This window comes from Mustela erminea, chromosome 1 (genome assembly GCF_009829155.1).
Source record: "Mustela erminea isolate mMusErm1 chromosome 1, mMusErm1.Pri, whole genome shotgun sequence".
Taxonomy (NCBI): domain Eukaryota; kingdom Metazoa; phylum Chordata; class Mammalia; order Carnivora; family Mustelidae; genus Mustela; species Mustela erminea.
The window spans coordinates 4,294,638-4,322,029 of NC_045614.1; the positions used below are offsets into that span (position 1 = coordinate 4,294,638).

At 49.7% G+C, this 27,392-nt stretch overlaps 1 protein-coding gene across 1 annotated transcript in view; it reads right to left on the reverse strand.

Moving 5' to 3' along the window:
* The window catches only part of RFX2 (regulatory factor X2), an 88,829-nt gene extending 76,924 nt beyond the window's left edge, over positions 1-11,905 (reverse strand). The window contains exon 1 of the mRNA XM_032307678.1: positions 11,730-11,905. The gene's annotated coding sequence lies outside the window, so the exon portion shown is untranslated. The remainder of the gene's footprint in view (positions 1-11,729) is intronic.
* Positions 11,906-27,392: the final 15,487 nt, after the last annotated feature.

Genomic DNA, 27,392 nt, shown 5'->3' on the forward strand with positions numbered 1-27,392 from the left:
AAAGGACGTGTGCTGTTAGTGGCTACTGCGCTCCACTATCCTATTTCGTAATTTGATCATGTTTTATTTGCTAAAAACACTGCGGGTGCATGTCATTCAATGCACTGATATTCCACAGTGTCACGCAAAGACGTCGTGCATTGCGCAACCCCCCCCACCACCACCACCAGCAGCCACTTTAGGCCACTGTTGAGGGCAGTGGGAGCATCAAAGGGTCGGAAGAAGGCGGACCGGAGGGCCGGCAATCGTCCTCCCGAGGGCAGCAGCCGGAAGCTCAGCTAGAGTACCCGACCTAGCACGGCACGAGCAGGAAAGGGAAGGACGGGCTCCGAAGGGGACACGCAGGCAGTGGGGGGATGGGGGGAGGGAGAAGGCAGGGGGACCCCCGCCTTCAAAGCTGACCACTGAGATGACGGTAGCAGGATAACCGTCTCCCCTTGGCTCGCAGCGCTGCTGCCCTCACCCGCCCTGGGCCCACCCGCTCTAAAGCTACAGGGAAGAGAAGGCGAGCGCTGACCAAGCGCGACCCTGCGGCCGAAAAGCAAGCGGAGCTGGGTCCAGCAGGAGGAAGGACTCCTCTGCTCCCACCCAAGGGGCCGGGAAGCACGGGAGGCCTTTTCCCCCCTCGAGTCCGGGCCTGCTGATCCGACTGACCCTGCTGGGGCCGTGCCAGGGTTAGAAGGAATGCGTGTAAAACGCCAAGCATATGGTAGGTGCTCAGGGTCGGAGGCTGCTTTTTCTTCCCTGCCCCATCTTCAGGCCACTCTCTGCCTTTCTTGAAAAACCCTCCTTCCTGGGTCTAAGCACAAGGATTTGTCAGAAGTGCTGGGCTGCCAGGCGGCCCGCGCACCCCCGCTGCAGAAGGCAGTCTCCGCTGGAAACGCCCGGGATCCAAGGAAGCGGGTCTCACGGGGGGACACGAACCACGGCTGCTTGAAAATACGTTCCTGCATCCAGATGTCTTCAGCTCCCTTGGACAAGAATCCCTACGGCCCTGGAAGGTCTCAGAGGTCTATGGCATGCTGAACGATGGATGCGTCATTTTAGCTAAGAGCTTCGGAAACGGACAAGTGAACATACAGTTATCTGAGGGTCTCTACCGGCAAACAACAAGGGAGGCCTTGCTCTCCGTGAAGGGCATCCCAGCCTGTTAACTGGCTTCTACTTTGACCGGCGTTAACAGTTACTTCTCTTCCTAGCGAGAAACGTGACGGTCTAACTAGAACCTGGAACTCCGCGGCAGAAAGTTCAGAAGTGGGGGCTCGCCCCAGCCTGGGTGGGTACTTGGCTCATGTTCCTGCTTTCAAAGATAAAAAGAAAAGGGGCCACGGGACGGGGAGTGCCTTTAATCAGATGAGCCTCCGTCCACACTCACCCCACACACATCCACCGCCACCGCTGGGGCCCATGACCTTGAACCAGCACCGGCCGATGGGAACAGCTCCTGAGCTGGGGAAGAGCGCTGGGGAAATGGATCTTTCAGGAAGCGAGCCAGGGTTAGAAATATTTACCCACAACCTTGAGGGGTCCTCAGTAACTACTTCCTCCAGCCCAGCAGGGCAGCCTTTCGAACCTGCCCAAAATGCGAGGGCCACCTGTCGAGGATGAGACAATTCTGACGGCCATGCTGACCGGGATTTGTTTCACATCAACTTTCTGACCAAGTGAAATCTTTGAAAAGTTCCAAAGCAGAACAAGCATGAATTGAGAAGCTGCAATTGGCTTAGACACAGAATGAGACATTTATTATTCTCCACTGTGTACACGGCTCCTTCAGAGAACCCAGCTGTGGCTGGGTTCTAAGGCTCCATCCCCGCCACCCACCAACGCTAAGTTCCCTGCACTTTCTGGAAAAGAATGTGACTTGTGATTTTAGCAGAGCAGAAAGGGGAGTCAGTGAATGGTAAGGGCCTTCGATGAAGCTTTCTTTGGGGATTTGGTAAAGGAACACTACATGTCGAAAGGACCGGAATGTTAATCTCGACTGAATCAAAAACATGGCATTTTTAGGGCTACTGGAGCTCAGGCAAGGGTTTCACGATGTCTGATTTTTGCTAAAACCAAAGGCTGCCATTACCTGATGCAGGCCTCACTCTTGGAAGAACGCCCTGGGCTCCAGTGTCTGAGACAAACATGAAGCCCCGTGCAAAGTGTGGCAGGCCCCGCTGCCCCTGTCCTCCAGGATCTTACGACCAAAAACATTCCATGAACCACTACCACATGTACAAGGAGCCTCGGGCGGCAGCAACACGGCAGTCACACCCCTTCTGACTGAAGAATCCTAGGGTCCCCAACTAGGGTAACTCTCCTCCACTGCAGGGGACATTCGGACATGCCTGAAGACACAGCTGCTGACACGACCTGTGTCATGGGGGGAAGGGGTGGGCGCCCCTGGCCGACGGAGGCCGTGGAAGGTCAGCATCCTGAAGGCACTGGAGAAACGCGGCCTTAGTCCTAACATTTATCCGCCCGGCTCGCTACGTCGGGTCTCAGGCTTCCCTGGGAAGAGAGCCCCAGACAAGGGTCCGGAGAGAAAAGATTTTGCTGAGTAGACGTGACAGTTCAGAGAGAGGGCAGACAAAAGCGGGAGACCTGCGGCAGGCGTGGTGAGTCCATCTGGAGGACTGACTGACGAGGAAAAGGATCTGAGGCCCGAAATGGCCTTGAACGCTGAGCTGAGCACCACGCGGTTACTGCAAAGGCCTGGGGATTTGGCCTCTGGGAGCAGAACGTGCCCGTGCGACCCTCCGCCGCGGCCCAGAAGGCGGTGTGAGGAGAGACCGGGCAGGAAGCATCATCGAGGCCGGGCAGCCGGGCTCCATGCACGGATGGGGGGCGGCGGGCCACGCTCCTTGCTCTTTGGCACCCAAGCATTAAGTACTACTACCAGAGCTGGGGGCGGCCCGGGGGCCTGCCTACAGCATGGGGAGGGACGAAGACTTCGGTCACCCCTGTGGCTAGAATGAGGACAGACACCAGGCTTGGACAGAGCACCCAGGCGGGAGGAAGGTGGGAGCCCGCCACCCTGGGGGGTTAGTGGGGACACCATGTCGTTGCCCTGTCGTTGCCCTGCGGCGCCTCTGAGCCCCGCCCCCACCCTGCAGTCTGTGACATTAAATCACCCCCAATCCAGGAACCTTTGCTTCTGGCCCCCCTGCCACCCCGCAGTGTCCCCGGAGGGCACTGTCCTGCCGAAAGATGCACGCCCAGGTACGAAGTGGGGTGAGCAAGCAGCCGAGTCACACGGGGCTTCCAGAAATACTTTCTATGTCCTCCTGCGGGCCATTTCAAGAGCTGCTGGGACAACCAGGCCATGATTCGCACAGCGGAGAAGCTGCTGAAAGAGCTCCCGTACCGGCCGCCGACCATTTCCGATTTCTGCGGCATCTTCCACCGTCCTCACTTGGCCCATGAGGCTACATGACACACTAAGTACTCGACCAGGCACGAGCTCCTCGGAAGCTTGCTGGGGGCGGGGGGGGAGCGGGGGGCGGCAGCTCACATAGGACAGAGACTCCCGGAGAGCAACTCACACACAGAAGTCCCCACGAAGGTGAATTCTTCTAGAAAATGAAAAATTCTTTTAAAAATCAGAAGCATGGGCGTCTGTGCGGCTCAGTGGGTTAAAGTCTCTGCCTTCAGCTCAGGTCATGATCCTGGGGTTCTGGGATCGAGCCCCGCATCGGGCTCTCTGCTCAGCGCGGAGCCTATTCCCCCTGTCCCTCTGCCTGCCTCTCTGCCTCCTTGTGATCTCTGCCTGTCAAATAAATAAATAAAATCTTTAAAATAAATAAATAAATAAAAATCAGAAGCACATAGTTGAGGCGATCTTCCGTGGGTCTGGGGTTCCAAATCCATTTAGTCCTGGAAACAGGCTACATCCACCCATGTTCTGAGGATGGGGACGGTGGGGAGCACTGCCTGGCCCTTCCCTTGGGTTCTCACCGGCTAGGCAGGAGCAGGAGCACCTATCTGGGGGCTGGTAATGTCGGGGGCTGCTGCTTCCCAGGCCTTCCTCCACGGGTCACCTTTCAGATAGAAACGTAGCCTAGAAACACGGCACTGTTTCTAGAAGATAAACAGCTTCATTGTAAAAATAAAAACATAATTAGGTGTGACTGCAACTCTAGCAGCGGACTCTGTATCACTAGTACAATTTCAACAGTGTGCGGCGGAGACAGGCGCGCGTGAGCCGGGCCTTCTGTCTGTGGCTGGGGTCTGGCCTTTTCCTTTCTTCCCACGGGCAGGCCTCGTCTAATCCTCCTGGTCTCTACGGACCTCTCTCTCCCCGGGGCTCGGTCCTTGCCTTGCTCCCCTTTCCGCCTCAAAATCCCTTCAAGATCTCCTCCGTCCGGCATTTGTCACAGTAGCCAAATGGTGGCACCAACCCACGTGTCCACTAGCGGATGAGTGGGCGGACACGGTGTGGCCCATCCACACCCTGGGGCTTTCGTTCAGCCACAAAGAGGAAAGCCATCCCGGCGCCCGCTGCGGGGTGGGTGAACCTGGAGGCCTCTGTGCGCAGCGAGAAAAGCCAGACACAAAGGACACACGTTCTATGATTGCACACGTTCTAGAAACGTTCTAGAAACATTTAGAAAAGGTGAATTCAGCGGGACGGAAAGTAGATTAAAGATTACCAGGGAGGGTGGCGACAGAAGTGGGAGTTTCTGCTCCTGGGACCTGAGCTTCCAGTTGGGAGACGAAGACATTTTGGAACGAGTGATCACAGGCCGTCGCGAATGCCCTCAGAACCGCCAAACCGCACACCTGACTATGGGTAAAACAGCAAATTGTCCCTCCCGTGTATTTTGCCACAATTGAAAAAAAAAAAACCCCACTTTCCTCTGCTGACTCTTCGTTGGTTCCTGCTTCTGTTCTCACTGCGCACCCGCTCCTTGGAGGGCTGAGAGGACCACCTGTATTCTGATGGCTCCTAGGAGCTAACCCCGAGCCTGCACGGGCCTAGGCAGCTCCAGACCCTGCAACCCAGCTGCCTACTAGAAAGCCGGACGAGTGGATGAGTGGGCGGACATGGTGTGGCCCATCCACACCCTGGGCTTTCGTTCAGCCACAAGCCAGCCGAGCCCTAGCGGGAGCTCGTTACTTTCCCTGCCCGACACCAGCTTCTCCCGTGGTCCCAGACTCATCACAGTGACACACTGTGCCAGATCCCCAACGTTGGGCGCCTGGGAATCACCCTTCCGGACCCTTGGCCCGGTGAGTCCCTAAGTCCCCGAGCCCCTGAGAACCTGGCTGCTATCCTCCCCAGCACCCCCTGGCCTGTACTGTCAGGCAGGCCCCTGCTGCCCGTCACCTGGACTAGATTCCAGACTCCAAGCTTTTGGGCGCGCCCTCCAAAACCGCGCCCGATCACAAAGCCACGTCGCCACTGTCTCGGCCCGGCGCCAGAGACAAGCCCCACTCGTCCAGCCTGCGCTCAGAACACTTTTCCTATAAAGGCCCAGACAGTAAATACTTTGGGTTTTGCCACCTTGTGCTTCTGTCACAAAGACTCTGCAGTTCCCTTGCAGAAGCAGTCAGAGCTGGTGTGTAAATGAACAGCCAGGGCTGAATCCCAAGAAAGCTTTACCCACGGGCACGAGCTGCAGGCTGGAATGGAGCTGGGGGCCAGAGTTTCCTGCCACCTGCTCTTCTCTCCCCCTCATCTCCCTTGTACCCTGAACCCAGCCCAACCGCCCCACTGTCCCCACCCACTGTCCCCACCCAACGGCCTGCCCCACGGCGAAGTCCAGCACCACCACTTCTGAGACCGCCTCGGTCTCCTAGTTGCTCTTGGTCTTTGTAGCCTCTGAGGCTGGTGCTTGACTCTGGAGAATGAATGAACGAACAGATGTCAGAGGTCCAGAAAGCAGCTCTTCCAGTAAACAGCTGGTCCTGGACTTAGACCATCTAATTTGTACTCAGAATAGCATCCAGAGTCTTCCCCCATGGCCTTTGGGGGACCTCTGCCTTCTTCCTTTTGTTCACCAGGCATCAACCTCAGGGCTGCCTTGAGGGGTCCTGCTGTGTCCTCCAGCCACAGGGCCTTTGCACCTGACCCCCACCCCAGGCCTGGAAGGCTCTCCCCTCTGACCTCCACACGGCTGTTCATCTTCATTTCAGTCTCAACTCAACTGTCACCTCCAGAAGGGCAACCCTGGGCCCAGTGGCCTAGTTCTTACACACACATGCACATGCTCAAACCATGCACACGCTCCAAGTAACTGCAGAGGCCTCGGTCTTACAGGCTTACTGCCCATAGCATGCCTGGGCTGCCAGACACAGGAAGTGAGAACAACCACCGGACCAGGGCTTCCATGAAGTACAATGCATTTTTAACGGCTGTATGAATTTTTCCCCATTTTTAAAAACATGGACTATGGCAGGTGTGGTCTGACTCACAGTGGCTGATGACCCCTTGCTGTAATGTACCGCCTACAGGTTTGGGGAGTCAACTCTATTTCTCATAAAGTCAAGGGAATCAAGAAAATTGAAAATAAGAAACAGGAGCTGCCAGGGCGAACAGCAGGGTTTTCGAACGCACAAAGCCCATGTATCATAAGGCAGGAATGCGTTTTGGGGCGCGCGAAGGGGAGCTCAGCCAGGAGCTGGGCCAGCCTGTCGGCTCCTGAGGGCCTGACTCGAGTCCTGGCACGAAAAGCGGGCTGGGTCTCACCTCTGAGTGGCGGGTTTCCAGGCTCCGACCAGGATGCACCCATGAGCCAGTGGTAACAGAGAAGGGAAACCAGTTTCTAGGCATCCTCGGGTGTCAGTTCTGCTGGCAGAGTTGGCCACTGGCCAGGGCCCCCCCCCCCCCGAGGGGGTGATGTGGGGGAACAGGGTGCCAAGGGGCCTTGGCCACAACCAAGCCTGGGGGGCTCCCAACCACTGGCCTTCGCTGGTGGTGGTTCTGCTGAGCGCTAATGCTTGCGGAACGATATCTTTGTCCCAGGGAACTTCTACACTCACAGAAGGACACTGACCCCCACCGCCAACCCTGCCCTCCCTCGGGAATGACAGGGGAGGCTCATCTCCATCAGGCAAAACACAGTTTCCTAATGCCCCCGGGGCTAAGCAGCAGAGACACTGCGCTCGAGCCCTTCTCTGTCCAATCCAAGCTGTTCCGCGATGCAGGGGCGGCGACATATGGCAGGTAAGGAGCGACTGTCCATTTCTAGGTGCGCCTCCCCCACAGGTGGGCAGGAAACTGTTTATTTATTCATTTAACCAATACAGAGTGCCCGGAGGAAAGAGAAGTTAATAAATCGCGCACAGCTTCCTCCCCTTAAGGGGCTGCCCTTCTAATGGGGGCCAGATGGTGATAATAAAAATAAATGTCCGTTATGTCATTACGTCCCGCACGTGAGCGATAAAGACTAAGGAAAAAGACAGCGGGGAAGGAGGCTAAGTGGGTGTCGCTTTTGAGTGGGTGGCCTGGGGAGGTGACCTTGGAGAAAAGGCCTGAAGACAGGGTGGGAGCAGCACCCCCCCCCTTTACTTGGGTGAAGAGCTCTCTAGGCAGAAAGCTTGAGGAACTCCCAAGAGGCCTGCGGGGTTGAAGCAGAGCAGGAGCAAGTTTAGTGTCAGAGATGGGGCCACAGAGGACTCAGGTGGAGAGGCCCGGGGTGGGAAGAGACTTTGGCCTTTGTTCGGTGAGACGGGAGACGGGAGCCCTGGGGGGGTTCTGAGCTGAGGGAAACACAAGGAAGGTAATACGACCCCCTCCTCCATGTCCACCTGGCCAACAGGGGGGGCCATCCATGCATCCATCCATCCGGCCAGGAGGGGCTGGTGGCCTGGAGCCGGGACTGGGCGTGGAGGCGGTGAGGCACGGTCGGGTTCCAGATCGCCACTGATCGGGTGCGGCTGGACCATTTGCTGATGGTTTGCGAGAAAAGAGGCCGACTCCCAAGTGCTGGCCTCATCCGCCAGGAGAAGCCGGCTGATCCTCACTAACGGGGTGCAGGGCAGACGAGCAGATGGAGGGGCCCATGGGGAGCTCGGTTTGGCCACCTTGCACTCAGGTGGGCTGTCAGAAATCCATCTACTAGAAAGATCTTCCTCGTTCTCCTAGGCAGACCACGCCTCCCAGGCCCAGATGCTCCCCAGACCTGTCGGGGGCTCTCCCTGGCTCTTCTCCGAGTCCTCTGTCACCTACTTCCTATCCCACGCACCCCTGACTCTCTTCAAGGAAGAGCCGGGGTCTCCCTTCCCTTCTCCCCTCGCCCCCCACCCCTGTTAAGGATCCCCTTGCTGCTCTTGGGGTCTCCAAGAAGCACGTCGGTGGTTGTCAGCGTCCTCTGTCATTCCCGCGCATACTCCATTCATGCACTCATTCAGCAAAGGAAGGACACCCCCGGGGCCAGGCACGTGTCTAGAGAACTTGGCCTGGGATGGAGAGACTCATCCTTTAAATTAACAGAGAGGGAGCCCAAAGGCTTTTTAAATACATCAGTCTACAGTCCCTTATAACAATGCCGATCTCCAAAAGGCTCTGAAAACTGGAAAATTTTTTGTCAGTTTGGCACAGATAAAATCGGACCCGAACTGGATCCAGGTTCTGGTCCTTACGGACCCACAGGGTGCAATGTCCGTACAGCATGGAGCGGAAATGCGGATGTGTTTGCGGGGTGCCTCGGGGCTTACACCTTCGGCTCCCAAGTCTGGCAAGGGTCCCAACTAGCAAGATGATTTCTCAGCGAACTTTCCTTGTCTCTTAAATAGTTCACATTTTACAAATAAGCAGGGGTCAGGGGAGGGGGATACATTATTTAAATAAGTGGTTACCTTGCAGTTAATTAAAAAGAGTCAAAGTGATAAGATACGGTTCCTACTGCCCCTGGAATTTTACGAGGAAAACAACCGCAAGTGTCTATAAAAATCCCAGCGGTACATTCCAAATTTTGACTCAGCTATAACATTAACTGAAGTTCAATTAATTAAATATTGACGAATAAGAATTAATTTTAACTTGACTCTGAAAGTACAAATTAGCTCAAAGGAATAAGATATTTCCCAGCATCTGCGTTTCTGGTGACTGGCCCCAGCCCGGCCATACTTCGGTGAGAAACGTGCTAAAAGCTGAATATTATAATAATATTATAATAATATTGTAATAATGTATGTCCTGGTGTGCCTGGGGGGGCTCAGTCGATTAAGCAGCCACCTTCAGCTCAGGTCATGATCTCAGGGTCTTGGGATGGAGCCATGGCTCAGGTCAGATCTCAGGGTCCTGGGATCGAGCCCAACAGCGGAAAGTCTGCTTCTCCCTCTCCCTCTACCCCTGCCTTGCTCGTGCACTCCCTCTCAAATAAATAAAATCTTTGAAAAAAGAGGTAATGTATGTCCTTAGTGCAGAGTGCAAATATCAATAGAATTTCAAAGAACTCATTCTGTTGCTTAGTGTAATTAATAAGTGTCCCTGCTCCCAGATGCTCCTTTGGAGTTTATCTGGCACAAAAGAAGAATGTATCTAAAGGCTAAATAATTCAGTTTTGCTTTTATTGCAGAAGCAAACTGTATCTGAACTCACTCCCAGCCTAAACCAGCCGAATAGCACAGGACCACAGAAGCAGTCGGCTTGTCCATCATGCATCGGAAATCTTTTTTTGAAAACTACCCGGTCCCCTCTGGTATTTACCAAGCTCACTGGCTGGCCAAGATAGCAGTGATCAGTGACTAAAGAAACTGGATTCTTGGTTTGGGGGGGGGCAGGGCGGGGAGAAGGGGGAGGGAGGGGAGGGTAGAGGGAGGAGAGGCTCTCACCACACACTCTCACCTCTCTGGCAAGGGTAGGTGATAAGCTGTCTCTAACATTATTCTGGAGCGGGTTCACATTTTTAAACTCGAGTGGGAGAAAGAACGGGTAGCCAGCCCTGACGCTCCCAGGGAGGAGGGTAAGGGTCTTAACAGAAGCACACAGTGCTTCAGAGCGTGAAGACAAGGGATTAAAAACATATTGACAATATGCGCAGGGGGAAAAAAAAAAGGTTTTGTTGTTGCTTTTTGGGTCATTATTATTAGCATAATTATTTAGCTGGGGGAGTCTTAGTTGAAACCCAGAGTCTTACATAAGGTTTGATATTTTGGATTTGCGAGATAAAGCTGGCTGGGAGGGAAAAAAAACTCAGGGGAGTCTGCACTGCCGGTTAATCGCACCGGGCAAGACATAGTTGTGTTCCGCGCGTGCGTGTGTACTGGGGGCTGCACCATGAAAACAGCCAGAAGCAGGCAGGAGGTCTACGGAGAACGCGGACCTGGACTCCCTCCCTCATTCCTGCAGGGCAACCAGGAGGTTAAAATTAGGACGGTGAACCACCCCCGCCTCCGCTGGAATGGCAGGGGCACCTCGGCCCCAGGGGCCCTTGAAATAGCCACTAGGATCGGGGAAACCGAACTTTCCTAGTGCAGCAGCGGAAACAGCCGACAGGGGCCGGTGGCGAGGGAGCCCCTGGCTTCGCTCAGGAGGGGGAAGGAATAGCGTATTTGGGGGGCGGGGGGGTGTCTGTGTGTCTCTGTGTGCCGAGTGCGCTTCGGGGGAAGGGGGAGTTACGGGTGGGGTTCACATTCACAAACATACAGGCACTCACACAATCCCAGGAGAAAATGTCACCGAGCAGTTTTGGGCCACAGGTTAGGCTCTTTAAACAACATAAGTCAATACATTAACACACACACACACACACACACACACACACGCACACAGGCGCACACGCACACACACGCACACAACTTCTGGGGAAACTCTCCTCGCTGGGAGATCGGTCTAAATAGGGGAGTGGCGGCCGTGCGTAGGGGCTTCCCCAGCGGGGTGGAAGCCCTGGCGGACACAGGATCCCCCAAACTCTGGAATGTGGGGCTCAAAGGGAGAGAGGGGAGGAGGGTCCGAAGAGCCTAACCACGAGGATTTTTGGTAAAGAGGCGAGAAACGGGTCCCAGGGGAGTCTGATTGTCGGGGAGTCTGGGGAGAGCCAGGGAGGGGGACGTTTTCCCCAAGACAAGCTCATCGACTTTTGGGTAAACAGTGAGAACCGGGTTCCACGGGAGCCCTCAAGCTCACAATTCTGGAGGGAGGGGTCAGAATGAGAAGACGGTCCCCAAGACACCCCAAATCCAGGAAATTGGGGCAAAAGTGAAAACGAGTCTTCCGGGCCCTCGCGATTCAGGAGTCTGAGGTTAGGAGTGAGAGAGGGGCCCCTGGGACCCCAGTTTCAGAGACTGGGGGAGTAAAAGATAAGAGGGGTCTGCAGGAGCCCCCAAGTCCGGGAGTTTAAGGTAGGGAGTGGAGATGTTTCAAGAAGTTGAGAGGAAGTGAGAGAGTGGTCCCTGGGCGCCCCCAACTTAAGGATTTGAGGGTAAAGTAAGAAGAGGTTCCCGGGAGCCCCAGTTCAGGGAGTTTGAAGATAAAAGTTTGAGGGGTCCAGGGGCACACCCAAGTCGGGGATTTGGTAAGAGTGAGAGAGGGATCTCGGGGGCCCCCAACTCGGGAAGTTTTCTGAAAAGTGAGGCGACGGTTCCCACTTGCCCCCGAGTTTGGGTAAGAGGTCGGGGGGTGGCTCCCAGACTCCCCCAAACTCCGCCGCGCCTGCGGAACTGGGCTCAAGAGACGGGTCCCGCGGGCGCGCCACCCCGGACGTTTGGGGTGAACGTCCCGATCCCCGATCCGGATCCCCGCCGCCCCCCGCACTCCCCGGTCGGGCCGGGCCCGGGGCGGTCGCATCGGTCACCTGGAGTTCGGGCCGGGAGTTCGGGCAGCGGCTCCCGCGGCGGCAGCAGCGGCGGCTGCGTGTTGGTCCCCGTTGGTAAGTAACAGTCTCCACGGCTACAGTCTCTATGGCGGCGGCGGTGGCGGCGGCAGCCGCTCCTCCTCCCGCTCCCGCCGCCCGCCCGCCTGCCTCGCGCGCCCGCCCGCCAGCCCGCCCGCCGCGATGGGGCGGGGCGTTGTTACCGGCAACGGTTACCAGGCTCCACGCCCCACCCCTCAACGGCCCGCCTACGCCCGCCTCCCTCGGGCACGAGGCGGCCCTGCGGTACTCCATTGGTTGCCCGCAGTGTCTGTCATAGGGGGCGTCCCCTGGCGAGGATGAGGACGAGGCTTGACCAATCGCCGCGAGGGAGGGCGTGGCTTGGCGGGAGGCGCGCGGGGCTCCGAGGGTTGGCGAGCGGGAAGCGCGCGCGGCTCCCGGTGGGTGGCGCTGCTCCCGGAAGGCTAAAGTTCGGCGACACTAGTGGGGCCTTCGATTATTCAGGACGTCCCCGCATAGTCTCAGTCTGGGGTCGGCAAACTCTGACCCGCGGGCCAAGTTCTGCCCGATGCCTGTTTTTCATGGACCACAAGCTGGGAGTTTTAAAATATTTTTTAAGGGGCACCTGGGTGGCTCAGTGGGTTAAGCCGCTGCCTTCGGCTCAGGTCATGATCTCAGGGTCTTGGGATCGAGTCCCCCATCGGGCTCTCTGCTCGGCAGGGAGCCTGCTTCCCTCTCTCTCTCTCTGCCTGCCTCTCCATCTACTTGTGATTTCTCTCTGTCAAATAAATAAATAAAATCTTTAAAAATATATATATATATATATATATATATATATATTTTAAGAGGCTTTAAACAGAGGCACCTGGGTGGCTCAGTGGGTTAAAGCCTCTATCTTTGGCTCAGGTCATGATCTCAGGGTCCTGGGATCAAGCCCTGCATCGGGCTTTCTGCTCTGCAGGGAGCCTGCTTCCACCTCTCTCTCTGCCTGCCTCTCTGCCTACTTGAGATCTCTGTCTGTCAAATGAATAAATAAACCCTTAAAAAAAAATGATTTAAGAGGTTTTAAACAACCTTTTGGTTGATTTTGAAGAATCTTCAGTGGCAGGTGAAAAATGTGTGAAATTCTTGCATTACTGAATCCAGTATTTTTAGTATCTTTAACGGTTGGCGGACCACACCCTTGGGCGAAATAATGTCTGCCCCTGTTTGTGAATAAAGTTTTATTGGAACGCAGCCAGGCCCATCTTTTTAAGAGAATTTGAGAGGCTGTTTTCACAATTCACAGACAGAGCTGAGCACTGAAGAGTTAATTCATGGCTCAAAGATGGAGTGACATAAGCGGAGCCTAGAATATTTACTATCCTGCCTTTCACAGAAAATGTTTGCCAACCCTCTTCCCTCCCTGCCGCCCCAGATGGTAGGTTCAGCCCTGCATAGGATAAACAACCCACACTCTCCTGGAGATTTTATTCTCATCCCGGGACATTGACAATAAACAGAATAAACAAACATATATAGTTATTCAGAAGAAGGGGCTGGAGAGAAAACTCGTTCTGGAAAGAAACAGGCTGGGCAATTTCAAGGAAGATTAGACCTTGGACCTATTCATTCATTCATTCATTCATTCATCCATCCATCCATCCATTCATTCATTCACTCAACAAGTAATCATATTAGTGAGCACTGATTAAATTGTTCTTAAGTGCCAGAAACTGATTTAAGCTTTTTTTTTTTTTTTTTTGGTACGCTAACTCAGTTTAATGTCACACTCATATCCCGAGAAATGTGAATGCAGTATCCCCACATTACAGATCAGGAAACTGAGATCTGTAAAGAATGAGTGAGTTTGCACAGTTCCAAACAGCTTGCAAGGGCTTCAGACCCTCAGTCGGGTGCCAAAGCCCATGCGTTTGGCTGGTAGCTGGGTGGTTTTCAAACATTTTTGACCACAACACCACAGCAAGAAATGCATTTGACCCCAATGCTCAGTCCAAACAAACACATAATAACTAAAAATTTCCATAACATGATACTTTAGGGAATGCTTGATCTTTCCTATTCTATTCATTTTAATGCAAATGCTGATGGTCACCTGAAGAATTGATTTAGCCGCTTTCTAACAGGTGGCTTCATTCAGATTTTTATGTGATGGAGTCTTAAGCTTAGGACTCCAGGAATCAGTTCCTTTCCTTCAGTTATTTTTTTTCCTTCAGTTATTTTTTTCCTTCAGTTATTAATTTAGCCAAAAATATTGAGTGCCTACTATTTGTCAGACACCATTCTAGGTGCTAGGGACCCAATTCTCATGCTTCTAGGAAAAGTGATATAACAGCAACTCAGGGGATGATGGGTCGGCGGTATTTTGGATGGAGTACTCAGGGATGACCAACAGTCCTGGATGGCTTGAGATTATGAGGTTTTCCAGCACGTGATGCTTTCAGTACTATATACGGGAAGTGTCTGGACCATCAGGAAGCGCTGGTCACTCTAGGTCTCTCTGAGAGGGTGACATTTGGGCCAAGGTTGGAACAATGAGGGAAAAGGGAAGAAAATATCAAGAATTCAAAATCCCTGGGATGGAAACTCGTTTTAAAGAAACGACAGGGTCACTGGATATGGCTGGAGCGTAAAGAATGGGGAGGTCATAAGTCAGTGAGGGGTGGTGAGTCAGGAGATGGACAGGACCAGTTCATTTCAAATCTGATAGGCCATGGGAAAGGGTTCTCATCAGATCGAGAAGCCATTGGAGGGTTTTAAACAGGAGGGTGACATCATCAGATTGGTGATTTCTCATTTTAAAAAAGCTCACTGCATGGGGAACAGACTGTAGGAGGCAAGAAAGACAGAGTGAGAACTCCGGAGACTGTTACAGTTTTCCCAGACTGACAAGTATTGTGGCTTGGATTAAGGGCCTGGGGGTGGGGATGAGTAGGTGGCCTGGAGGTACATTTTGGAGAACATTCTATGCACTCGATGTGGGAAGCTAAGTGATAACATTTTGGGGCGTGATGGCAGGTGCCTTGTGACCATGTTGTACAGACCATTCTGCTATAACTCTTGTTTTGAAAATGCAACTTTGTCCCAACTTGATCCATATTTATAGTACTATTTATGTATTTCTTAACCACTGAACACATGTACAACTCTGCTATGTCAAAGAAGAGATGGTGAGAAAATAGAAAATACGTTGGAATTAGAAATAATCGAAATCAAGGATACCTGGTTGGCTCAGTCGGTTAAGCATATGCCTTCGGCTTAGGTCATGATCCCAGGATCCTGGGATCAAGTCCCGCATCAGGATCCTTCCTCAGCAAGAAGCCTGCTTCTCTCTCTGCCTGCTGCTTTCCCTGCTTGTGCGCTCTCTCTCTGACAAATAAATAAATTAAATATTTTTTTAAAAAGAAATTTTTAAAATTAGAAAATTAGAGGGACACCTGGATGGCTCAGTCAGCTAGGCATCTGACTCTTGATTTCGGCTCAGGTCATGATCTCAGGGTCGTGGGATCAAGCCCTGAGCGGGGCTCTGCACTCAGCGCAGAATCTGCTTATTCCTCTCCCTCCATTCCTACCCCCATCACAAATAAATAAATACATAAATAAAATATTTTTAAAAAGAACTAAGAAAATTAGAAATTAGAGAAATCAAAAAAATATTTGGAGATGAATAAAAATGAAACACAACATACCAGAATTTGTGGGTTTCAGCCAAAGTAGAGGAATATTTATAGCTGTAATCACCTGTGTTAAAAAGGAAAGGTAGACTGCAGCTCAATAATTTAATTCTTCCACCTTAAGATCTGGAAAGTAAAAGTAAACCAAACCCAGAGCTAGGAGAAGGAAGGAAATTATGAAGATTAGAGTGGGAATAAATGAAATAGAGATAAGGAAATCAACAAAGAGAACTTAAGAAGATCACAAGCTAGTTTCTTGAAAGGTCAGCAAAGCTGACAAATCGTTAACTAGACTGATGGGGATAAAAAGAGAAAAGGCTCAAATTACTCAAATTGAGAATCAAAGAGGGGACATCACAACCAACTTTACATAAATAGAAAAGATAGTAAGGCAGTGCTATGAATAATTGTATGCCAATAAATCAGATAGCCTCGATGAAATGGGCAAATTCCTAGAAAATGACTGAAGAGGAAGTAGAAAATCTGGGTGAACCTATGAAAGGAGAAAAACTTCAGTAGTAATCCAAAAACTTCCCACAAAGAACATTCTAAGACCAGATGGCATCACTGGTGAATTCTACCAAATGTTTAAAGAGGAATTAACACCGATCCTCCAGACTGTTCTTAAAGACAGAAGAGTAGGGAATACTCTGTAAGGCCATTCTAACATTCGATGAGACCAATATTATCCTATCCTGATGCCAAAGCCAGACAAAGATATCACAAAAAGAGAAAAACAGACCATTACCCCTTATGAACATACATGCAAAAATTCCCAACAAAATGGTAGCAAACCAAATCTAGCAGTGTATAAAAAGATTGACCCACCATGTGAAATTTACCCAGGAATGCAAAGTTAGTTGTTTTGACATAAAAATTTTAATCATTTTGATAGAACAGAGGACAAAAACTGTATGGTCATTTTAACAGAAAAAACAAAAACTTTTGAGGGGCATCTGGGTGGTTCAGTGGGTTAAAGCCTCTGCCTTTGGCTCAGGTCATGATCCCAAGGTCCTGGGATCGAGCCCCACATCAGGCTCTCTGCTCAGGACAGAGCCTGCTTCCCCCTCTCTCTCCCTCTGCCTGCCTCTCTGCCTACTTGTGATCTCTGTCTGTCAAATAAATAAATAAAATCTTAAAAAAATTTTTGACAAAATCCAACACTCTTTCATGATTTAAACAACAACAAGAACACTCAACAAACTGGGTATAGAGGACTTCCCCAGCCTGATTAAGGACATCTATAAATGCACCCAAAACAATGATACTTAATGGTGAAAAACTGAATGCTTTCCCCCATCTCCATAGGGGGGAATATGGCTTCCCCAGTATGGAAGTTTCTAAGAAGTTGAAAATAGAGCTACTCTATGACCCAGAAATTGCACTGCTGGGCGTTTACTCCCAAAATACAAATGTGGTGATCCAAAGGGGCATCTGCACCCCAGTGTTTATAGCTGCAATGTCCACGATAGCCAAACTGTGGAAAGAGCCCAGATGTCCATAGACAGATGAATGGATGAAGAAGATGTGATGTATAGATAGACAAGGCAGACATGTCTGCTCTCGCCACTTCTATTTAACGTTGTACTAGATGTTCTAGCCAGGGCAATTAGGCATACAAAATAAATAAAAAGCACCCAGATTGGAAAGGAAGCAGGAAAACTATGTTTGCAGATGACATGATCTTGTATGTCGAAAATCCTAAGAAGCCCATTAAAAAGCTACTAGAACTAATAAATCAGTTCAGCAAGGTTGCAGAGTACAAGATCAATATATAAAACTCAGCTAGTTTTCTATATATTAGCCACAAACTATCTGAAAATGAAATTTAAAAAAGAATCCCATTTACAATAACACCAAAAAGAATAAAAGACAGAGAAATGAATTTAATAAGAGAAGCCAAGATATGTACAATGAAAACTTTAAAATGTCATAGAAAAAAATTAGAGAAGACTCAAGTAAATCAAAAGATATCCCATATTCATGGATCAGATTTAAAACATTATTAAGATGGTAATACTCCCCAAACTGATCTGCAGATTATCTCTATCAAAATCCAGCTGGGTTTTTTTTTTTCCCCACGGAAATTGATAATTTCACATAAGTTGACTGTAAACTTCACATAGAAACTCAATGAATCAGAATAGCCCAAATAATACTGAAAAAGAAGAACAAAATTGGAAGACCCATACTTCTGATTTTAAAACATACTGCAGAACTATACTGTGGTACTGGCATAAGGCTAGACAGATAAATGGAATAGCATTAAGAACCCAGAAATAAACCCACACATTTATAGTCACTCAATTTTTGCCAAGGGTGTCAAGACCACTTAATGAGGAAAAAACAGTCTCTTAAATGGTGCTGGGACAATTGGATAGCCACATGCAAAAAGATAAAGGTTGACCCCTACCTCACACCATATACAAAATTAACTTAAAATAGATCAGAGACGAGGCACCTAGGTGGCTCAGTGGGTTAAAGTCTCTGCCTTTGGCTCAGGTCGTGATCCCAGGGTCCTGGGATCAAGCTCCCCCCCCACCATTGGGCTCTCAGCAGGGTGCCTGCTTCCCCTCTCTCTCTGCTGCCTCTCTGCCTACTTGTGATCTGTCTGTCAAATAAATAAAATCTTAAAAAAAAATAGATCATAGACTTCGGCAGCCCTCTTGGGTCCCCTCCCTCTTCAGGAACTTTGTATTCTATTACTTAATAAACTTTGTACTATTGCTCAAAAAAAATAGATCATAGACTTAAGTGTAAAACTATAAAACTCTTGGAGAAAAAATATAGGAGTAAATCTTCATGACCTTGGTTTGGCAATAATAAAAAAGACAGATAATAGCAAGTATTGGCAAGTATGTGGAGAAATCACAACACTCACGCAACGCTAGCAGAAATGTAAAATGGTACAGCCACTCTGGAAAACAGAATGTTGATTCCTCAAAAAGTTAAACATAGAATTGCCGAACGAGCCAGCAATTTCACTCCTAAGTATATATACCCAACAGAAATGAAAACATATGTCCACACAAAAACTTGTAGACAGATTTTTGTAGTGCCATTATCCCAAACAGGCAAAAGCAGAAATTATCCAAATAACCCCCAATGAATGGGTGAATAAATGAAACATGGTAAATCCATTCAATGGAACGTTGATCTGCTATAAAAAGAAGTGAAGCACAGGCTCATGCTACCACGTGGATGAACCCTGAACACGTGATGCTCAGTGAGAAAAGTCAGACACTAAAGGCCACACAGTGTGTGCTTCTATTTATATGAAATTTCCAGAATAAGCAAATCTACAGAGACAGAAACCAGGATTAGAGGTTGTCAGGGGCTGGGGGAGAAGGGTGGGGAGGAAATGCTAATGGAGACATGCTTTTTTTGGATTGACAAAAACATTCTAAAATTGATTGTGATGATCACTGCACAACTCTGTGCATAGTCTCAAACCACCAAATTATGCCCTAAAAAGATGAATTTTATGGTATATGAATTGTAGCTCAATAAAGTTATTTTAAAATTTGGCTACCATATTAATTAGTTCTTTTGATTTTTTTAAACATGTAACTCAATGGTGACGTTTTTGGGTATTGTTGTCCTTATCCAACTTTACCACAGATCTGTGGTTTTTATTGTGCAGTTCTGCCCAGGGCAATGATGTTTAGGAGCGCCTGTATCACCTTATAGCAGAACTGGCTGCACGTAGTAAGTTACTTCAGTCTGATGTGAGGAAGCAGGAGCTTTAGGCTTGTCAAATGACCATTGTCCTCCATAGAAATGGGACAAAGTGGAGACCCCGCCCCATCACATTTCGAGAAAATCCAATTAATTGCCCTTGACCCTTCAGTGAAGGGAAACATCCTTGGAAGTTGAGCGGCAATCACTTCTCGGCCTTTTGGCTGAGATCAAGTGGAAGTTGAGCGCCAACCCGCAATGTCATGGCTCTCCCACGCAAAGGTCTGCACTTCACTGGTGTCTAATGCTACCACACATTCCCCTTCTTGCTTCCTCAGCCCCACCCCTGAAAGAAGGAGAAAACTAAAGTCCCTGGAGATGGAATACTGAGCTGTACCTGCCTGTGTTAGCCTGTGGAGAGAAAGGCTCCTTGTTTGACAATTATTAGGGGCTTCAAGACAGGTACAGAAGAGCATGAAATGAAATTCAGGGGATCTCGTGGGGCTGGCCCTGGATACACAACCCCCTACCCCCAACTACTACCTTGGTGGACTGTCACCAGCAACTGCTTTTACCTGGCCCACCTCACTCGCTTCCTGGTCCCTAAAAATTCAGGAACCACCACTGGCTCCTCTGTGGAGCGAAGCCAGCACAGGCTTAAGGAGAACATCAAAGATATCTCCACATCAGCTTTTGTGTGTTCACGAGGGCCTCTTCCCCAACAGACCCATCCTGATTTAGCCACAAACTGCCTCCCTCGGCTGCCCAGACATCTCTGGCCCTTCAGTTTCTGGCACGTCTCCTTGCAGTGGCTACAGCACACAGAATCTACGCTATAGGGTCCCAGAGCTCAGGTGTGCCGTTGGGATGCCCTCACCAGGCCCACCCTGTACCCCGCACTCAGCACCCCGGAAGCTCCCTGCCCAGACGCCCCTTGAACACGTTCCCTCCTGCCGTCACCCTTCGGCACCCTCAGCATAGGTGGGCAGACAAGGGCTGGGACCATCTTTTGCTGCGATTTCATCTGAAAACCTGCAGTCCGGAGTTCATAATCTTCGTGTCTTGTCACCGGTGGAAATTCCAGTTCCGCACCCTGTTTCCATTTGCTTTCCTGAGGACCGCTTCTCCCCGACCCCATCCAGGCTTAGCAGGTTCCATGAGGGCAAGGACATTTTTCCGCCTTCTCTCCAGGATCGTCATCGCCTACAGCAGAAGTTCTTAACCAAGAGCAATTCTGCCCCACAGGGGACACCCGGCAACGTCTGGGGACATTTGTGGTTGTCACAACTAAGAGGGACTCCTGGCACGGAGTGGGAAGAGACTGGAGATGTTGCTCAACACGCTATCATGCACAGGATGGTTCCACTCCAGAGAATAACCCAGCCCTAAAGTCAAGAGCCGAGGCGAAGAAACCAAAGCCGAGGCCTTGGTCTGGCCAGAACCACGCTTGGAGCACAGGTGTTCCTCAGTAAATCACTGTTGAATGATTACGTTAGATCACCAACCATGCAGGTGCAAACTTGCCCAAATCTATCTTTTTAAAACATTTTTAAGATTTGAGATAAAATATACATAAAATTTGCTGGTTTCACCATTTTGTATAAAGTTCAGCAGCATGAAGCACGCTCACCTCCACCCTCTGTCTCCAGAACTTTCCATCTCCCCAGATGGAGACTCTGTCCTCACGAAGCACGGACTCCTCACCCCCTGCCCCAGCTCCGGCTCCTACCCTCTCCTCTCCTGTCTGTGTGAACAGGACTCCTCTGGGGACCTCCTGGGAGCAGGGTCCTGCGGGATGGGTCCTTCTGTGGCTGGCTGCTCTCGCTGAGCCCCGTGTCCTCGGGGCCCCTCTGTGTCGTGGCAGGTGTCAGGGTCCCTTCCTTTCTGAGGCTGGATCGTGTTCCAGTGCGTGGATGGGCAGCACTGCATTTATCCGTTCATCCATCGGTGGATCCTTGGGTTGCCCCACTTCTTCGCCCTTGTGAATAATGCTGCTAGGAAAGTGGGTGCGCAAACATCTCTTGGAGACCCTGCCTTCAATTCTTTTGTTGCCCAAATCCCTCAAGGTTAGATGGGCAGCAGCTTTGAGGAAGCTTTTGCACGAGGGGAACGAGGAGGGAAAGAGTGTGACTCTGTGCTGATCAGAAGGGTTGTAAGCCTCTGACGAGAATCCACCAGAGACAGACCAGATTGCTTCAGGATCGTTCGTAACTTTCCGTCTCGATCCTGCCATCTCCAGCTCCAGGAGTGGCTATAGATCACGTTAGGGCAGGGGATGGGGGTGAATTTCCCGCAGGAAAATTCAGCTCGGGACTTACCTTCTGTCTGTCACTCTTTGCTTCCCAGAATCCCAGTGCGGGTCCAGGTCCAAGTAAACCCTCATCGAAGAAGCGCCAGGTCCCTGTTGACCTTGGGCATGGGGGAGAGCCGGGGAGGAGAGGAAGGAACCTCTGCTCCTCCGTGGGCTGCGGAGAGGCTGACATCTCCCTTAGTGCCTCTGCTTACAGTCCATTCCCAAAAGAGCGTTTTGCCTGCTTAAGGAAGCTATCCGAACCACACACTGCTCTCAAGGATATCACATAGGCAACAGTTTAGAGGGGAAATGGCAGGGCCAGAGTGTGGTGCACAAAGCCGTGGGAGCAGAAACGTTGGCGGTGGTGGAGGGAAGGGGTGTATGGAAGGCGACATCCTGCTCGTTTCGTCCTCTTAACTGAAGCCCCGGGAGGATCATTCACGGGTGGGGCCAACGCATCCAGGCTTCCCTGGGACTTCTTCGGGTAAACTGAAAACCCCCAGTTCCTCAGAAAGTGAAACAGAGTTATCCTGTGACCCAGAAATCCAACTAGGTAACAAAAACTTGTCCATGGGGGCACCTGGGTGGCTCAATGGGTTAGGCCTCTGCCTTAGGCTCAGGTCATGATCTCGGGGTCCTGGGATCAAGTCCTGCATCAGGCTCTCTGCTTGGCAGAGAGCCTGCTTCCTCCTCTCTCTCTGCTTGCCTCTCTGCCTACTTGTGATCTCTCTCTCTGTGTCAAATGAATAAAATCTTAAAAACAAACAAACAAACAAAACTTGTCTACGAATGTCTGGGGCAGCATTCCTCACAATAACCAAAATGTGACAAGGACCCAACTGTCCATCAACAGACAAATGGGTAAGTGAAACGTGGTATGGTTACAGAATGGACTATTACGCAGCCATAAAAAGTGAAGCGTGGGCACCCGCCACAGCATGGAAGAACCTGGCACACATGAGGCTCAGTGAGAGGAACCAGACCCAAGAGGCCACACAGTGTGGGACTCCATGTCTACGAATGTCTGGAACAGTGAAATCCACAGACGGGAAGTGGATTGCTGGCTATCAGGGGGCTGGGGCAGGGAGAATGGAGCGGCGACCTGTTTAATGGGGACGGAGGCTGAGGTTTCCTTCTGGGGGTAGTGAAGATGTTCTGGAATTAAATAATGGGCATGGTCGCACTTTATTTTTTTAAAAGATCCTACCTACCTACCTACCTACCTGTCACCCATCTATCTATCTATTTGAGAGAGGGAGAGAGAGGGAGCACAAGCAGGCAAAGCAGCAGGCAGAGAGAGGGGGAAGCAGGTTCCCTGGCATGGAGCCTGATGCGGGGCTCGATCCCAGAACCCCGGGATCATGACCTGAGCCAAGGCAGACACTCAACCAACCGAGCCACCCAGGCGCCCCGCCCACAACACTTTAAATCTACTGAAACCACCAAATTATACACATTGATACGATGAAGTTTATGTTACAGAAATTATATCTGAAAAATAATCTTAAAAAAAAAAAACCAACCTTCTTTTAACTCTGAAAGTTCCATGTCCCAGCAAACACTCCAGCAGCTGCAACTCGGGGGTTGGGCTGTAGACCCGTACAGAGACTGAGTCCCCGCTGCCTTGCAGACCGACAGTCTTGCTGACTGCAGCCAGAAGGTCCTTGCAGGAGGCTCACAGAGCTAGTTCATGAGCTGCCGAGCTGGGGTGTGAACCAAGCACGCACTTGACCTCTACCCAGGACCGCCCCTCCCCGCTGCTCCCCCCACAGCACGCTTGCATACGGAGAGAGTTTTCTTGGAACAGAGTAAACATAAACTGGGAATAGAAACACGGGGAGAAAGGCTGAGCTTCTCTCTGTAGATCCTGTCATACTATCGAGGCTGTCTGTCTGTCTCTCTGTCTGCATGTCTGCATGTGTCCTTGTATGTACTAAGCACAAACATGACTTGTCCCGCCAGATTTTTGGGGGGAGGGGGTGTAAAAAACCCTCAAAGGTGTAATAAAATGAAAAGATATTTTCTGCTAAAATAGAAAATAAAAACCAAACAACACAAAAGGTTTACCCACATGTTTGCAAGTAAAGAATCGGCCGCTAGAACCACAGGACCACTAAAATGAGCTTGAGTGCACGAATGGTACGAAACACATCCCTCTGGGCGCTCTCCAAACCTTCCTGAAAGGATTTCCCTTCGGTGGTTGTTAAAACTTTTTTTTCCCTCCCAGATGGGCTTCTTCCTAATTGACTGTTTCTATTTAACTAATGACTGTTAATTAACCAGCGCCATTAGAACTTTAAAGGCCATTTATGCATAGGGGGAGGTGCTTTTAAGAGCCACATTTTTTGGCACAGACCTGAGCCTGAGCACCAGATCCTTTCAAGGGTGGCGTAAAGGGACAATTTCCATGACGATGCAGCCTCAGAAGAGGGGATTTTGTGTGGCAAGCACCTGTGCGCCACCAAGATCTTTTCCTCATGACTTTCTGGCCATCGGCCAGCACATTTCTCTGCGATACAGAATCATTTCCATAGCAAACTGCTGTGACCTGGAACAGCCTTCGCAAAGGACAGGCTGAATACGCGTCAACCACATTTTTTTTCCCCTCCAATCCCATTTGTTTTCAGCAAACTGTCGTAACCACTTCTAGGCAACCAGGGGAGGAAGGGGGATAGGATGCCTGGGCCGAGGTTCCACGTCGCCCGCCGATCAGAGGGGCAAGGCAGGGAGAGGGGGGAAAAAGACATGGGAGTGGTTTTTAAAAAGGGCGCAGTTAAAACAATTCAATGACCAAAGCTGCTGAGAATTCTTACCGCCTGCTTTGGAAATATGGAACGAAGAATGTTCGCCTCGTGGCTTACCTGTGACCTCACCAGTTGCGATCCTGACAATGGGTGACACGACTAGCTTCCACGCACAGAAATCAGTGACTTTTAAGAAATGACCTAAGGGGGAGGCCTGGGTGGCTCAGTTGATTAAGCGTCTGCCTTCAGCACAGGTCATGATCCCAGGGTCCCGGGATCGAGTCCTGCATCAGGCTCCTTGCTCCGGGGGGAGCCCGCTTCTCCCACCTGCCATTCCTCCTGCGCTGGGGTTTAAACACCGATGGAACAAAGCTCCTTACGTTGTCAAAGTTATGGTGGATTCTGGTTTTATTGTAACATTTTCGGTTTATGGAGTGTTGGGTAGCGGGGGAAAGAAGCTGTTCTGTCGACTCATATCAGGATATATTCTTTTTATCTCGTGGTGAGCACAGACCAAAACGATATTAAGAAATGTGAAGGTACAGACGAAAATGTGCAACTCTTGAAAAACTCCAAATTGTAAAAGGACTCCCTTCTGATAGCCGTTAGGTATCTCAGTCTTTTGGGAATGTACTCTCTTGGGTCTGACCTCTTTGTGTAAAATTATGTCTATGAGATTCATCGTTATCGTGGAGCCCATCACTCACTCACCTTTTTAAAAACATTGTTGAGGAGTTCGACGGACATTTGGTTGGTTTCCCGTTTCCTTCAATTTTTGACAGGCACAGCTGGCAAGAAACTTGGGGTACACAGTTGATAAGAAATCAGAAACTTCTGCAAATCGTGCAACAGGTGAAATTGTAGTTGACAGCTGATAGGAAATTAAAGACACTTTTTACAAGCCATTCGCAAATTACAAAAAGTGAAATTGTATTTTCACAAAAAGTGAGATTATATTTGAAATTAATTTCAAAATTAATTTGAAGAAATTATATTTGAATGTGGGAACTGGGAGCAACATGAGTGAGTTTAAGACTTTTGTCTTGAGACATGTGGGACTAATTACTTAGCTAGATAACTTATGTCCTTCAAAAACTGTTAACTCCTGGTCAGCCCGGAAATATCACTTGAAGGTTAGAGCAGTTAACATTGGACTGCATCTAAAAGAAAATCTAACCAAAGCAGGGTTTTGAAATAGGGGCTTGGGGTACCCGGCTGGCTCAGATGGTAGAGCATGCCACTTGATCTTGGGGTTAGGAGTTCAAGCCCTGCATCAGGCATAGGGATTACTTAAAAATAAAATATTTTTTTAAAGTTGGGGCCTGGGGGTGCTCAGTCGTTTAAGCATCTGCCTTCGGCTCAGGTCATGATCCTAGGGTCCTGGGATGAGGCCTCGCATCCGGCTCCCTGTTCGGTGGAGTCTGTTTCTCCCTCTCCCTCTGCACTCCACTCCCCAGCTCCTCATCATGCTTTCTCACGCTATCTCAAATAAATAAATAAATAAATAATTTAAAAATTAAAAAAAAAGAAAGGAAAAAAACCCCTCTGCAGCCTACTTTCCGGGCGGTCCATCTCTGCTGCCTGGAGGTAGGTAGAGACCCCAGATGCCCGGGGAGGTGGGGGCAGGGGTAAGAGATGGAAGCTCCCAGCAGGGGGAGCTCTGAGAAAACGTACAGATTTTCTCTAGAAAAGTAAAACTGAATGAACATCACTGGGGCTGGTCTACAGGGGTAATGTCAAACCACCATTCCGTGGGCCACTACCTGTGCGGGTTTTGCGGGGGGGCTTTGTTATTTTACTTTATTACTATTTTTTATTGACCTATAACCGACATAGGAGTTTGAGGTCACCCCATATTCTATTTGGGTATACTGCAAAATGATCGCAATAAATCTTGTTATTGTCAGCATATGTACTTAAAATGTTTTTCTTGTGATGAGAACTTTTAAGATCGACTCTCTTAGAAACTTTCAAATACACAATAAGGTATCCTTAACCGTAGCCAGGACGCTGTACACATGCTGGACACATTGTATCCCTGGGACTAACTTATTTTATAACGGAAAGTTTGTAGCCCTCGGCCCCCTTCACTCATTTTGCCCACGCCCACCGCCCCACCTCTGGCCACTGGCAGTCTTCTCTGGATCTGTGAGTTCGGTTTTTTTCCTTTCGTCTTGTTTTTAGATTCCGCATATAAGTGAGACCGTACGGTATTAGTCTCTAATTTATTTCACTCAGCATAATGCCCTCAAAGTCCATCTATGTTGCTGCCAATGGCAGGATTTCCTTCTTTTTTATGGTGATTCAGGATTCCCATGTCGGTGTGAGTATGTGTGTGTGTGTGTATGTGCATCTCCCATTTTCTTTATCCATGCAATTATAGACCAACTGTAGGTCATTTCCCTATCTCAACCATTGTAAAAACAACAACAACAACAACAACAACAACAACAACAACAGAACACTGTGATGAACATGAGTTGAGGTCCTATTCTCACTTCCCTTGGGTATATACCCCGAAGTAAAAACCACGGGATCAGACGGTCTAATGGTTTAATTTGAGGAACCTCCGCACTCTTTCCCACAGTGGCTGCACCAGTCAATTTACATTCCTACCAACAGTGCGCAAGGGTTCCCTTTTCTCCACGTCCTCGCCAGTGCTTGTTATCTCATATTTTTGACAATGACCCTCCTAACTGATATGAGGCGATAGGTCATTGTAAGTTTCATTTGCATTTCCCTGATGATGAGTGATGTCGAGCGCCTTTCATGTACCTGCCGGCCATTTGCATGTCTCCCTTAGGAAAATGTCTCTTCATATCCTCTGCCCACTTTTTAGTCAGATTTTGAGGTTAAAAAATTATATATGTGTATGACTTTCATAATATTTTTAGAAATTAATTTAAATATAAACAAGTAATGGGTCAGCCCCATAGAATATTGAATTAACACAGTACAGGGACAGGAGGAAAAGGGTGTAGTTACATTTTTGACAAATACAGCCAAAGTGTTCTTCAACAGAGCTATACTGATGCACTGCTGCCAAAAACATGGGAGCAACATGAGTGAGTTTAAGACTTTTGTCTTGAGAAATGTGGGGCTAATTACTTGGCTAGATAACTTATGTCCTTCAAAAACTGTTAAGTCCTGGTCAGCCCGGAAATATCACTTGAAGGTTAGAGCAGTTAACATTGGACTGCATCTAAAAGAAAATCTAACCAAAGCAGGGTTTTGAAATAGGGGCTTGGAGCACACG